Below are 12086 nucleotides of genomic sequence, written 5' to 3' on the forward strand. Positions count from 1 at the left end.
TGCCAATTGGATGATAAGAATCAGTCGTGTCCCTGCTCCTTGCAGAGGTGCCAAAGCTACGTGGGACATCGTCATTATTATGGCTTAGAGTTGGCCGAGGTCACCCCGGTTCATCTGCTTTATACATTGAGAGCCTTCTCCTCATTACTTGCCAAACAAACCTTTTTATTTTTGCACACGTTTATGTTGATTTTGTGGTTTCTGAAATTGGATTCTGTCTCCTACGGGCCTGAGTTTCCACGGCAACCCCGGCCCTTATCTGCTGCTGCTGTTTGGCAGACAGACAACAAGGCCTTTCAGTTTACTTCTCCCATTTTTCCCCTAATATTATTTTCTTTAAAAACCGTTTTTTTTTCTTCTTCAGCATGTTCTTTTTCTTTTCTTTTTTTTTTCCCCTGCCCTTTTTATATTATTTTTACTTTCCCCAACCCCTGTCATTTAAAAATCACATAATTAATTGAGCACATCCTGTGCCACACGGGGCTGCCACGACTTTGAAGTCCCAATAGATCATCTTATAGAGCCCTGGGTACCATTTTTTCCGAGGCAGCACCAGGCGCCAGCGCGAGGCCTTGTGGAATTCAGCATATCCTACTCCAGGTATGATAAAGAAACCTTGGCACCTTCTGTTTGTTTTTACTAATTTCCTTTCCAAACTGCCTTTTCAATATAGAGGAAAGACCTCAGGACTTAAAGTTTGTTATTTTCTCTCCAAAGTTAGTCCCTGTTCCCCCTGGCTCCCTCCCTCCCTCCCTTCCTTTAAACCAGACTGAACTGCTTCTCCTCTCTCCATGCTAAATTTGCTTTTTTTCCCCTTTTTCTTTTCTTTTCTTCAGGGAAGTGTGGTCTGATTTAGCATCATGGAGCTGGGAGCTGTTACTGATCCTGCAGCAGCAGTGAGGCAAAAAGACCCTGACAGGCTCTATTAACCCTTAAAAACAATAAATGATCTCATCAGCCCCTCAAAGACAGAAGAAGAAATAATAATGCAATCATTGACTTGGGTGAGGGAACAAGGCTTTGGGGGATTGATGCTGAAATCCATCCCCAAAGAGCCTGGTGCTGGAATTAACCAAGAGGGGCTGAGCTTCTCTAAGCTGAAAAGTGTCTCAGCACTGGAAAAGGAGAATATGGATGCACAGACATAGCAGAACATGTATTTATATCTATTCATATATTTATTTATTTATATACATATTTATGTGAACAACAGATGGGGGAAGACAGAATCTGAGTGGAAAAACCTTAAATAAAATGAAAAATAATTGAGCCTGCACCCCATTGCCTCCTGCACTTGGAGCAAAGGGCTGTAAGACCCCCCCAAAACTCTTTAAATCCAAGTCAAGAACTTTTGGAGATGCATTTAAAATTGTTAATTTTCATGTATTTTTAGCAGGTTTTGAAAAGGCAAACAGGATCTCTTGGGGTGGTTTTCTAGGCAGAATGAAGCCATGCAGAATGATTATCTTCCCTCTGGAATGACGGGAATTCTGCGTCACTGAAATAAGAGAAATGAGATTTTTTGTACAGACATTTCCAGCCAGCTTCTGACATCTGATGGGAAATCACATTCCTGCCTGTGAATCCATAAAAGGATTTAAAAATCCTGTAGGGGGGAAAAGAATCATCTTATTCTCCCTCAAATTTTGAACAGTTTAAAAATGATTTCTGGGCATATTTCTCCTTCATTTTAGAGAGCTTCCTTCATTTCATGGCTACGTGGGGTCTTACTCAAAATCCCACACTGGAAATGAAAAATTTCCATTGTTCCTGATGGGCTTTGGATGAAACAGTGGAGAAACTTTCTGTGGTACTAAAAATGGGAATCAATTCATTATGGAATCCCCTGAGGTTCATTTTAAAAGCCTGGAGAGCAGAAATTGCTCTCCCCGTGGGGCAAACCCAGGAAATTCCTTGTCTTGTGCCTCGTTTTTTCATCCTGAGGTGGATAAACAGGCAGGAAAATGCTCATTTTATATTCAAATGCTTTTCAAAATGATGCCAGTAGGAAAATGGGTGAATTGATCAGGGCTGGAATTAATAATGGAGATCTCCAGTCATTCATAATCCTCTCAGAACAACTGGTTTATATAGGGAATATTTTACGACGCCATTAAATATTTTTATAAATGACTGTGTCATGCTGGCTGTTCTAGATGGATATTTTGTGGGACTTATCCCAGCTTTCTGCTTCTCTCCCTCTTTTCTCCCTTTCCTTTGCTCTCCCCTTCTGGAAAACTCACACGTTCACGAGAAGTGAAGAATGTAATGAACTTTATGCTCCCCTAATCTGAATCCTGCTCACTGTAGGATGACAACAATAATTCCAGATTCCTTTTGAAAAGGATTTTATTTTTTTTTCCCCTGAGATGAATATAGGACTCTTTAGAAAGAAAAAAAATCCTGAATATTGAAGCATTTCTGTGTCAAAACCAGTGCAATGACCCTTGTTGATAATTTTGATTTTTTATTTCTCACTTGTAATGGTTGGAGCTACAGTGAAATGCAAGATTGAAAACTCCAATATTTTGTCAATAAATCATAAAAGAAATGCCTTTTTTCCCCTTCATTTCCAAACTCTTGGGGCTCTGTGGGAGCTTTGCCACTGGTTTAACAGAGCCAGAGTTCCAGGGATTCTGTGAAAGGGAGGTTCAGCCTTGGAGAGCTCTGTCCAGCTCTTTTATGGACAGCAGCCTGACTGGTCAGTCAATTTTCTCTGGAATTTTGTGGGCTCCAGGCAACTCAGCTCCAAATATGAACGGATCCATTTCAGTAAGAAAACCCCATAAATCTGGCCTGGATTTGGACCTAAAAGTTGGGCAAATTTCAAATTATTTGGGGGTGGCACTGCAAGCAATTCCGCAGCAGCTGCCTGCCATGGTCTGAAGGAGGCAGAAAGTGCAAATTCAATCTGTGTGTGCAGGTTGGGAGTGATTTAAAACAGCCACTGGGCCTTTATGATAATTCCTTTAACTCTAGAACTTGTTCAGTGCAAACCTACAGGGTTTTTTTTCCCTCTCCTGCACGAGGCAAAGCAGACAATGAAGTTGCAGAAAGTGAACGAGACTGGTTTTGTTTAACTTTGGTCTTCTCAATTTACTCTCCCTGCCACTGCCCTCTGGATATTTTTATGGAAGCAAAAGAAAATGCTCCTTTTATGTATTAGAGCCATGCATGGGGGTGACTCATTTGGCAATATTAATAAGAGGTAGAGTCAGTTTTATTTTGAAATCTCCTCCAGAATTATTTGGGTGAAAGAGAAAAATGGTCAGATTGCAGGAGGAGGCTGTTTGCTGCACGGGGAGGGTTTTACCTTTCCTGGTGTTTCTAATTCTGCAGAATAACAAGATTAAAAAGAAAATACCCAGCATGGACTGCAAAGAGAGCTCGTTCCAGGGAAGGCCAGGCTGGGATACTCTTGGTTTGGAGGAGTAGGTGCAGCTCAGGCTGGGATAAACTGGGATTTCTTCAGCCTAAGACACGATTTGGTGAAGGGTGATAACGCCACACCCTGCTCCAGGCACGGCTCTTCCTCCTCAGCTGCTTTTCCATGGATTGTGAGTGGATCCTGCAGCCACAGAGGAACTGCCTGGTTTTTAGAGGGCAAAAATGAGGCCCAAAGCAGCCCCTCTCCTGTGTTTGTGCTTTTGGTGTCGCTGAGCACAGAGGGAGATGTGACAGTTCTGTCTCAGACACCTGGAGCAGGGCTCTGGCTGCTGTAGGATCTTGTGTCTTCATGTAAGGTCTTCCATATCATAACGTCAGCCTGAAAAATAATACTAAACCAAGGAATAATAGTGAGGGAGGAGGAGGAGGAAGGAGGCCGTCGCTGGTATTCACAAGTGAATAGTTTGTAGCAGTACAACCCTCCCAAATCTACCAGCGTGGCCCTCCTGTTTCATTTCATACACTGAATTTAAAAACCCATTCATCATTTCATCAGGTAATTTTTACAGACAAGTGGAAATGAAGGGCAGCACCCTGATGAAAGCTGTGTACAAGATAACCAAAGCAAAATGTGCTTTTTATAAATGACTGTGTCATGCTGGCTGTTTTAGATGGATATTTTGTGGGACTTATCCCAGCTTTCTCCCTCTCTCCCTCTTTTCTCCCTTTCCTTTGCTATCCCCTTCTGGAAAACTCACACATTCACGAGAAGTGAAGAATATAATGAACTTTATGCTCCCCTAATCTGAATCCTGCTCACTGTAGGATGACAACAATAATTCCATGTTCTGGGAATGGTGGCTCAGCTTAGGCCTGTGTTACTTTCACTGCCTTTGCCTCATCCCATCACCTTGTTTTACTCCATCCTGCATTTTCCAAGGCTGGAAGCATCCATCCTTCATTTTCCCTGTTGTCTGTAGCTGTGTGAAACAACAACGTGAGTGATTTGTCAGCTCCTGCCTCAAACCAGTCTGTGTCTCTACCCACAAATAACTCCCCAATAATTAAATTGTCCGGGTTTTGATCTTGCTCACAGGAGCAGAGCAATTTTCATTCCCTCATGGATTAGATTATCCTGAAAGGTTATGATTCAAGCCTTCCCTTTTGCTCCGATATGGTTCTTCCAGACCTGGGGACTGATAGGGCCCTGCACAGCACCAGGCCTCTGTTTTCTCTGTAAATACAGCCTACAAAATTTCAACAAGTCAGCCCTTGTGTGCCACATCGGGAGATTGATGACAAACCACATTATTTTTCCCCTCATAGAACTGCCCACAATTACAGCAGAGCTCTCTCCAAACACTGCTCTGTTTTTGTCCAGCAGGGAAAGGGCACCGGCACGGGCCGGGATCTGCGAGGCAACACTGAGCAGCATTATTTGGGGAAAATGCCCTTTTCTTCCCTCTTTTCCCCCCCCCCCCCCCCGCCAATCCATGATAAAATATTGGAGCTGATTCTGCCACGTGGGTTTTTGCAAAGCCATGAACCCACCAGCAAAGGTTATCTCAATACCAAGGGAAGGAAAGGAGAGGCTCCCACTTGGAAAAATTCCCCAAGCTGCTCCTGGGATGCTGAGGCTGCTCCCAAACCGGGCAGTTGGTGAAATTGGGATTATTAGTGGTTCCTGGAGATCAGGTTTGTACCATGCTAGGGATTTAATCCAAAAAATCCCTGTTTTCTGTTGGCCTTGTGTTAATTCAGAGAATTAGTAATTGCTCAGAGAACGCCTGCACCAGACAAATCCCCCAAGCTGTAAAATGTCAGGAATGAACAATTTGCAACAAATAAATTTAAAAGGTAATAAAAGGCTCCATCTCCTGAAAGAAGACACCTGGAGAAGTGAGACCACACTGCTGTTGTCATCTCATCATCCCTAATATCCAGGTTTTTAAATATCCAGTTTTAAATCCCTGATTTTTGTCCTGCCATCCCTCCTGCATTTTACTTGCATCTCTTCATCCATACCAAGCCTGGGAAAGCAGGGATTGCTGGGTGCTCTGATGATATTTCCAGAAATCTGCTGTCCTCCAGATAACTGAATTCCCAGACTCCACGGAGAACTTGGGAGCACCTGAAAAGCAGAATTTCCTTTCAAGTTAAAAACGCTCCGAGCATCAAACATCTGTCAAAATTCCCTAATTTGTCACGAGGCTGCTGCAGGCTCATCCATCATCCTGCCTCGCTGCCCTGGAAATGGTGCTGAAAAGATCCAAGTCATTGCCTCCAAAATGTTTTCTTTATCTCTGGGCACCTTCAAATCTTCCAGGGGAGCCCTGAAATCGCTGCTCTCCCCACTCATTGTTTATAAAATGTGTTTAATTTGTGTGGTTTGTGTATGAAATGAGGGTGGTTGAGGTTTTTTTCTTCCTTCAGGGGCATTTCTGGTTAAAACATGGATGTGCAGCAGATTTCTGAGTGATAAAGAAGCCTCTTGTGTTGAGTTTACCCCTTGAAACTTTAATTATTTTCTGCTAATTCCATTTGTTGGTTTTTTTTTTTTTAAACTTATTTGCTTAGGTCTCTAAATAAATGGTGACATTCCAAGAGGTCCAGATAATTCACAGCACTGTAGATATGAAATGAATGACTTAACTCTTCAGCGATGGCACCTATATTACCAATATTTAGCCAGAAAAAAAGGAGATTCCAATGAGACCAATTTAATCAATCCAATTTTTAGGGGCCAAAAATACACTTTCTGCAGTTTCTCATGCCTGTAAAAAATTTTGATGTGCATTTCTCTCCTTGGGACCCCAAAGTTTCTCAGTAATTTCTGTGAGACTACTGTGCCTTCTAAAACTTGTGTAGCCCTAGGAAAGATACACAAATTCCTGAAAAAAGAGTCTAAAATTCCTCTGGAATTGCAAATTTTCTCTGCTTTGGTTGTTTGAAGCTAAATCTTTCGGAAAATTTAATTCTTCCTTGGAATTTCAGATCATAAAAATCTGGAAAATAAAATAAGGCCTTGAGATTTCAGCTACGGATGAAGCAGAATTAAAACACAAACTTTCAAATTCTGTGTTGATTTTCTTGGATGTCAAAGCAGATTGGAGGGTAAACCCTTGTGATTGAAATGCTGATATTCACTCCCCAAATTTAAGACAATTTTAATTCTAGGGAAGTATTAAAAATCCAAGATTTGGTTCGAGGAGGACAAAGAATCATCAGGAACTCAACTCAGTGCAAATTGAGTTTTTCACAGTTCCCTGGGCAGGGAATGGGAAAGATTTTAAAGGAGTTTTGGCAGGGAAGGGGGATAAAGAGCATTGGGCCGATGCCTCCAGCAGCTCTGAAAATCTCACCAGTTTTCCATGAGATTTCTGACACCTCGGTGGAAAATCTGCACAGCTTAATCCTGGGAGCTGCAGCCCTGCTCTTGAGGAGAAGGGATCCAGGATGGAGCTGCCAGCACTGGAAACCCCCTGCAGTGAACTCAGAAATCCTTGTAGCAAACACGAATGTATTTAATTTAGGGATTTCTTAAAAAAAAAATTAATTGAAATTTAATTTTTTTGTTGTTTATTTTTCAACAACCGATCAGTTCAGCACGTCCTGATCAATCAGACCCTCTGTCAACAGCTCGGGAGTCTTTGCTAGGAGGACAACTTCAAGCTGTGGCCTTGCAGGGTGCTGAGTTGGGGTGGTGAGGTGAAAACCAGGGAAGAGCCGACGTTGTGCTCCTTTGCCTTAAATAAAAAAAAGGAAAAAAGAGGAAAAAAAGAAAAAAAAAAAAAAGAAAAGCAGCAATAAAGCAAAAGGCACTTCCTAAAGGTAGCCATTAAATCATTCAACACTCAGCTCCCCCGAGAGCAGAGGGTTCCTCTTTCCTTTCCAGGACGGGTTTTCAGGAGCCATTCCTCATCCCGTGCTCGGTGTCTTCTCCCTGGGCATTATCCCAGACCCCATCCAGGGGCAGCACCACAGCATTCCCTGGGATGGCCTTGGGCCCATAGATCACTTCCCAAAAAGTTTCCAATGGCTCCCCAAAGAGCAGGGCCGAGGGCTCTGTTTTGCTCGTGATAATGTGCTAATGCTCCGAGACCCCACATAAATCTTCTCCCCGCATCATCATTTGTCAAAGTCACAACATGGGGCTGGAAACAGCAAAAAAAAACCCCAAACCCAACAAAAAAAAAAAGAAGTAGGACGAGATAGAAAACGTGGCTTTGTTTTCTTCGTCCCTCCCATGTGATTTTCTGCCCTTCTCTCCCCCTTCTCTTTTTCTCTTAATCTCTAAACCATCTGATTGTAGAGAAATGGTAAATAAAGGGTTTGGTTTCCTCTGTTTTTGTGTGAGTGCACACGTGCCTGGTTTGCTGGACACTTAAAAATGGAAACTCAGAGGCTGTTGGAGGAGCCTCTGCCACCTCTGCTTAGGAAAATGCTTTTGGGGAGAGGCTTGGTCGCCCTGGCGCTGGTTCCCAGTTTAGTCATCGTTTGGGCTGATAAAATGGGATGGAAAAACACGATCGTATCAAAAGCCCTGATGGCTGAGGGAATTTGTTTTTAATCATCTCTGAGGGAACAATCCCACAGACCACATCAAAATGTTCTCCAGTGCTTGCCTGAAGTGAAAAGAAGTCGTGCGAGAGAAAATCGAACTGGATTCGATGTTTTATTTCTCTTTTCAGCTCTGTTTCAATGTCTTCTTTTCAGAATTTATTTTTTCCCCCACCATCTCCTTGTCATCCTGATGAAATAGTTCTATTTAAAACATCTCCTGAAAATCGCTGGATGGGGAAGTTTAGCTGATGTTTGTGCTCTGAAGTGCCAAGGCAGATTTTACTGGTTTTACCACTGGTAATTCTGTCTTAGATGAGTCCTCGAGGTCCAGAAAGGGAATTGTGATGGCATTTGAGTCCTGTCCCTCCCTTGTGCTTCTGTTAAACACCCGTTATAGGTACATGGGTAGACAGGAAGGAAAATCAGGTGGTTTCTCCAGCAGCATTTAACTGGATCTGTTGGGAAGAGCCAAGGCTTTGGACCTGACATTTTAATCATTATCGACCCAGCCAGAAGCAGCTGAAAGCAGGTGGGAACTGAAGGGAAAACAAATGAAAATTGGTGGAGTGACACCAACCCCAGCTCAGTGTCCTGCTGTTTTCAGTCAATTAGTATTAAATCCATGGACATGACAGGATAATCCAGAGCTCCAAGCCCTTGCCAGCCATTCCCAGCCATGCCAGCAGTGCCACTGAGTCCCTGCAGGCAGCAAAGCAAATTGAGATCAGCCCCACACGCCCTGGAACACACTTGGGGCAGTTTTGGGTGGCAGAACCCAGCCTGCAATGCCAGAATAAGGCAGAATAAACAGAATCATTTTATTGAAGCATTAAAGGATAGTGTTGGTAGCCACTACTGGATTCCCAAATCCAGCCAGAGCCTGGAAACTCTTCCAGGGTTGGAGTGAGGAGCCGTGAAACCTCTCCTTTGTTGCACTCTGACACTTGATATGCATTAAATATTGAATATTAAATATTCTACTAAAGGCTGACCGGTCTCCCTGCATTGAAGTGGCTCCACTGCTGCTCCCAGCTCTCTCCCAGGTTTTATCTCTGGTGTCCCCTTACAGCCTGGATGTGAGATCAGGCCGGGAAAGGGTTGGGATCGCTGTCTGTGCGGGAGCCCCGGCAGCGCTGGCAGCGTTCCCAAGCCCTGGCATCATCCCCTGGCCCAATTAGGCCTCACCTCAGGTAACTCTTCAAAAGAAAACTCTCAATAATCAGAACGTGATGGGCGACACGTCAGGAAAAGGCAAATAAGAGCCTGAAATCCGGCATGAAGCCGCAGTGGAAAACAAGCCATGGGGTTGTTTCCATGAGGGAGCTTGGATGCCGTGCAGGGCCTGGGGGGGAGAGGGGGCACCCCAGGATGGGATGTGGAAGGAAGGGCTCCTGGGCCAAGGTCTGCTCCTAACAGGATCCTCAGGGAGCAGGTTTTGAGTTCCACTCCCTGCTGACAATTTGCTCCACTTGGTATCGGGAGGATGAGAAGGGAAATGTTTATGGGGTCTCTCTCTGGAGAGGAGAAGGAGCCACACAATGCTGCGATGTCCTTTGGGGTTTTCTTTCTGTCCCAAATTTGAGTGCAGCTTTTCCTTGTCCTGGGGATCCTGCCACGCTTTGGGAATTTGGGGATTTGTGGAGCAGGATGAGGCTCAGGCCCAGCATCCCTGGCTGGGTACCACTGCTCTCCCTGCACACAGGATCCAGAGGGAGGGGGAAAACCGAACACAGAGGGGGGATTGCTGCATCACCCCAATCCCTCTCCTCCACGGGATCCCTGCCAGCCCTGAGGCACTGAGAATAATGGGAGGGGGGAAGAGCCTGGGTTGATTCCAGCCCCTTCCTCACCCATCCCCATCCTCACATCCCTGAAGAGCCACCCTGATGTGATGGATGGGGTTATTCCATGGGAACACCAGTGGAAACTGGGCTGGAATTATCCCTCCTCCTCTGATGCCTGTTTAACTGGCTCTTCATTAGGTATGTTTTCTATAAACAGAGATTAAATTAAAAAAAAAAGACACTGGAAATACTCTGAGGAAAGTGTGTCTTGGGGAGCCAAATGAAACTCCACATAATCCCTCTTCTCTCTGTGAGAAGAGAATAATGTCCTCCAATTAATTATATTGAGGCGTATAATTACACACTTACACAGTCAAAGACATTTTGTAGCAGAAACGAGATTGAATATCAATTCCAGCTTCCAAAACCACACGGAGTTAAAACAAATTTCAGCTCCCATATTGAACTTCTCAAGCCACTTTTATTAATATGGAGAGCGATTACTCTTGACTGGACAAATTATTTGGGATGGAGTTTTTGCTGCAGTGCAGAGCTGGCAGTGCAGAATGCCAGACTCCACGGAGAACTGCAGGAAACCAATATATCTGTGCAAAAAAAATCTGGATTTTCAGAGATTCTTATCAAAAATAGATGCTGAATAATGGCTGGTTTGGCCAAGAACAATATGTGTTCTTCTTACCTAGGGGTTCCTTGTTTCCCTGTGGATTTTTGGCCTCCCTGTGCCATTTCCCTCCCAAATTCATCCCGTGGAGGTGGCAATGCCATGTTTGATAGAACCAATGGCTCTGGTCTCGAGGAGCTGAAAGCACAAGATGAATTATTGGAAAATACTGAGCAACATTTTCACCCTGGGACTGAAAGGGAAGAGAGGCTCCTAAAAACCACATCATGATTATTAAAAGTAATCAAGCCAATTAGAGAAAACGCAGCATTTTAAATATGAATATGCACTCCTGGATATCTATTGAGGAATTCCTTTCTTCAGGCAATGTTTGCTGATGGATTTTGATGTTTCAGTCAGGGTTTCAGGACCGATTTCTCCTCACAACATTTGATCCAGCATGTAAGGAGATATTTTATCACAGCCCTGTAACTATCCACTCCAACTGATTATTTGCTTCAGGTTCAGCATGAGCTTAACTCCTCTTGTTGGCTCTGCCATGGACATTCCCACCAGTATAATATTCCCAATCCCTCCTGTTATTACAGCATTCCCCATAACGGGAACCCCAATATTACTGAGGACTTTGGCAACCTGGCCAATGTCAACAGAAATGGGAGGTGCTATTTCATTAATTTCCCCTGACTTGGGACAAAAATAACTTCATCCATGTCTTGGTTTTGTGTTTCAACCTCCAGGAGAACAATTTTCTCAAAAAATAAAGAAATTGGTTACTTTATACCCCAGCTAGTTACATTAGACTGTAATTTCACAAGGCATCAGTGATTCCAGGGGCTGATTTTCTGACAGGCAAAAAAATGACCACACATTTGCGAGCATCAGTAGTCACCTCTCCTCATGCATAAAGCACACGGACACATTTTTGGCTGTCAGGGGCTGAGCAGCAGAACAGGGGAAGGAAGAAGCAGAGACGTGTTTTGGGTTCCTGACACGCGGGGTTGATGAACGGGGATCCGGAGTGAGGACAGAAAAATGGGTCCCTGTGGGGCAGGGCAAGATCTCCTCTAATAACAGAATGAGTGAGGAAATCAGGGCAACCACAGCCTTCCTGCTGGGGGAGAGACCGCAAAGAGCGGGGCAAACAGGTAGGGGAGGGAGAATTCATTGCCCAGGTAGGATGGGTGTCACCGTATTTATGGTTTGACCTCTTCTATCTCCTCCGGCCCTCCTTAAGCTGGATTTGGGCATTTGGTCCCTTTTTTGTGTTTGATGAGGGGTTAAAATGAAGCCTTGCAAACCCTTCTGCAGGACTGTTATAAATTTGTCGCAACCCAAATGTTTAAATTCTCCGTGTAATAAAGGCCACGTGCACGACCCCGAGACTCTCGCAACAAATGGTTTTCCATTTTTATTTTTATATTTTATTGTTATGATATTTTAATGCTGTACAATCAGCAATAACACCACAATCACATGGTTGAAGCTGGTATTAATAATTTTACAGCCAGTAAACACCTGAAACCTCTCCTCTCCTCTCTTTATTGGCTCCCTGGATTTTTATGGGTGTATTGCTGCAAATAAGGCAGGGCAGGGAGCTGCCATGCTGGGAAAGACCAGGTGCCCACCTGTTTCCAAATCATTCTAGAAGTTAAGCTTGAAATGCCTTAAAATCATGCGGGGTTGAATTTTGACCCAATTTTGGTCCCTGA

The 12086-nt window shown here is 44.0% G+C and overlaps 1 long non-coding RNA gene across 1 annotated transcript; it reads left to right on the forward strand.

The window, feature by feature from the left end:
* The first annotated feature begins 378 nt into the window (after positions 1–378).
* LOC125335857 lies at positions 379–902 on the forward strand. The gene is made up of 2 exons (XR_007207567.1): positions 379–600; positions 837–902. It is a non-coding gene; the product is annotated as an uncharacterized LOC125335857 (long non-coding RNA).
* Positions 903–12086: the final 11184 nt, after the last annotated feature.

The sequence above is a fragment of the Corvus hawaiiensis genome, chromosome 19 (assembly GCF_020740725.1).
Source record: "Corvus hawaiiensis isolate bCorHaw1 chromosome 19, bCorHaw1.pri.cur, whole genome shotgun sequence".
In the NCBI taxonomy this organism is placed as follows: Eukaryota; Metazoa; Chordata; class Aves; order Passeriformes; family Corvidae; genus Corvus; species Corvus hawaiiensis.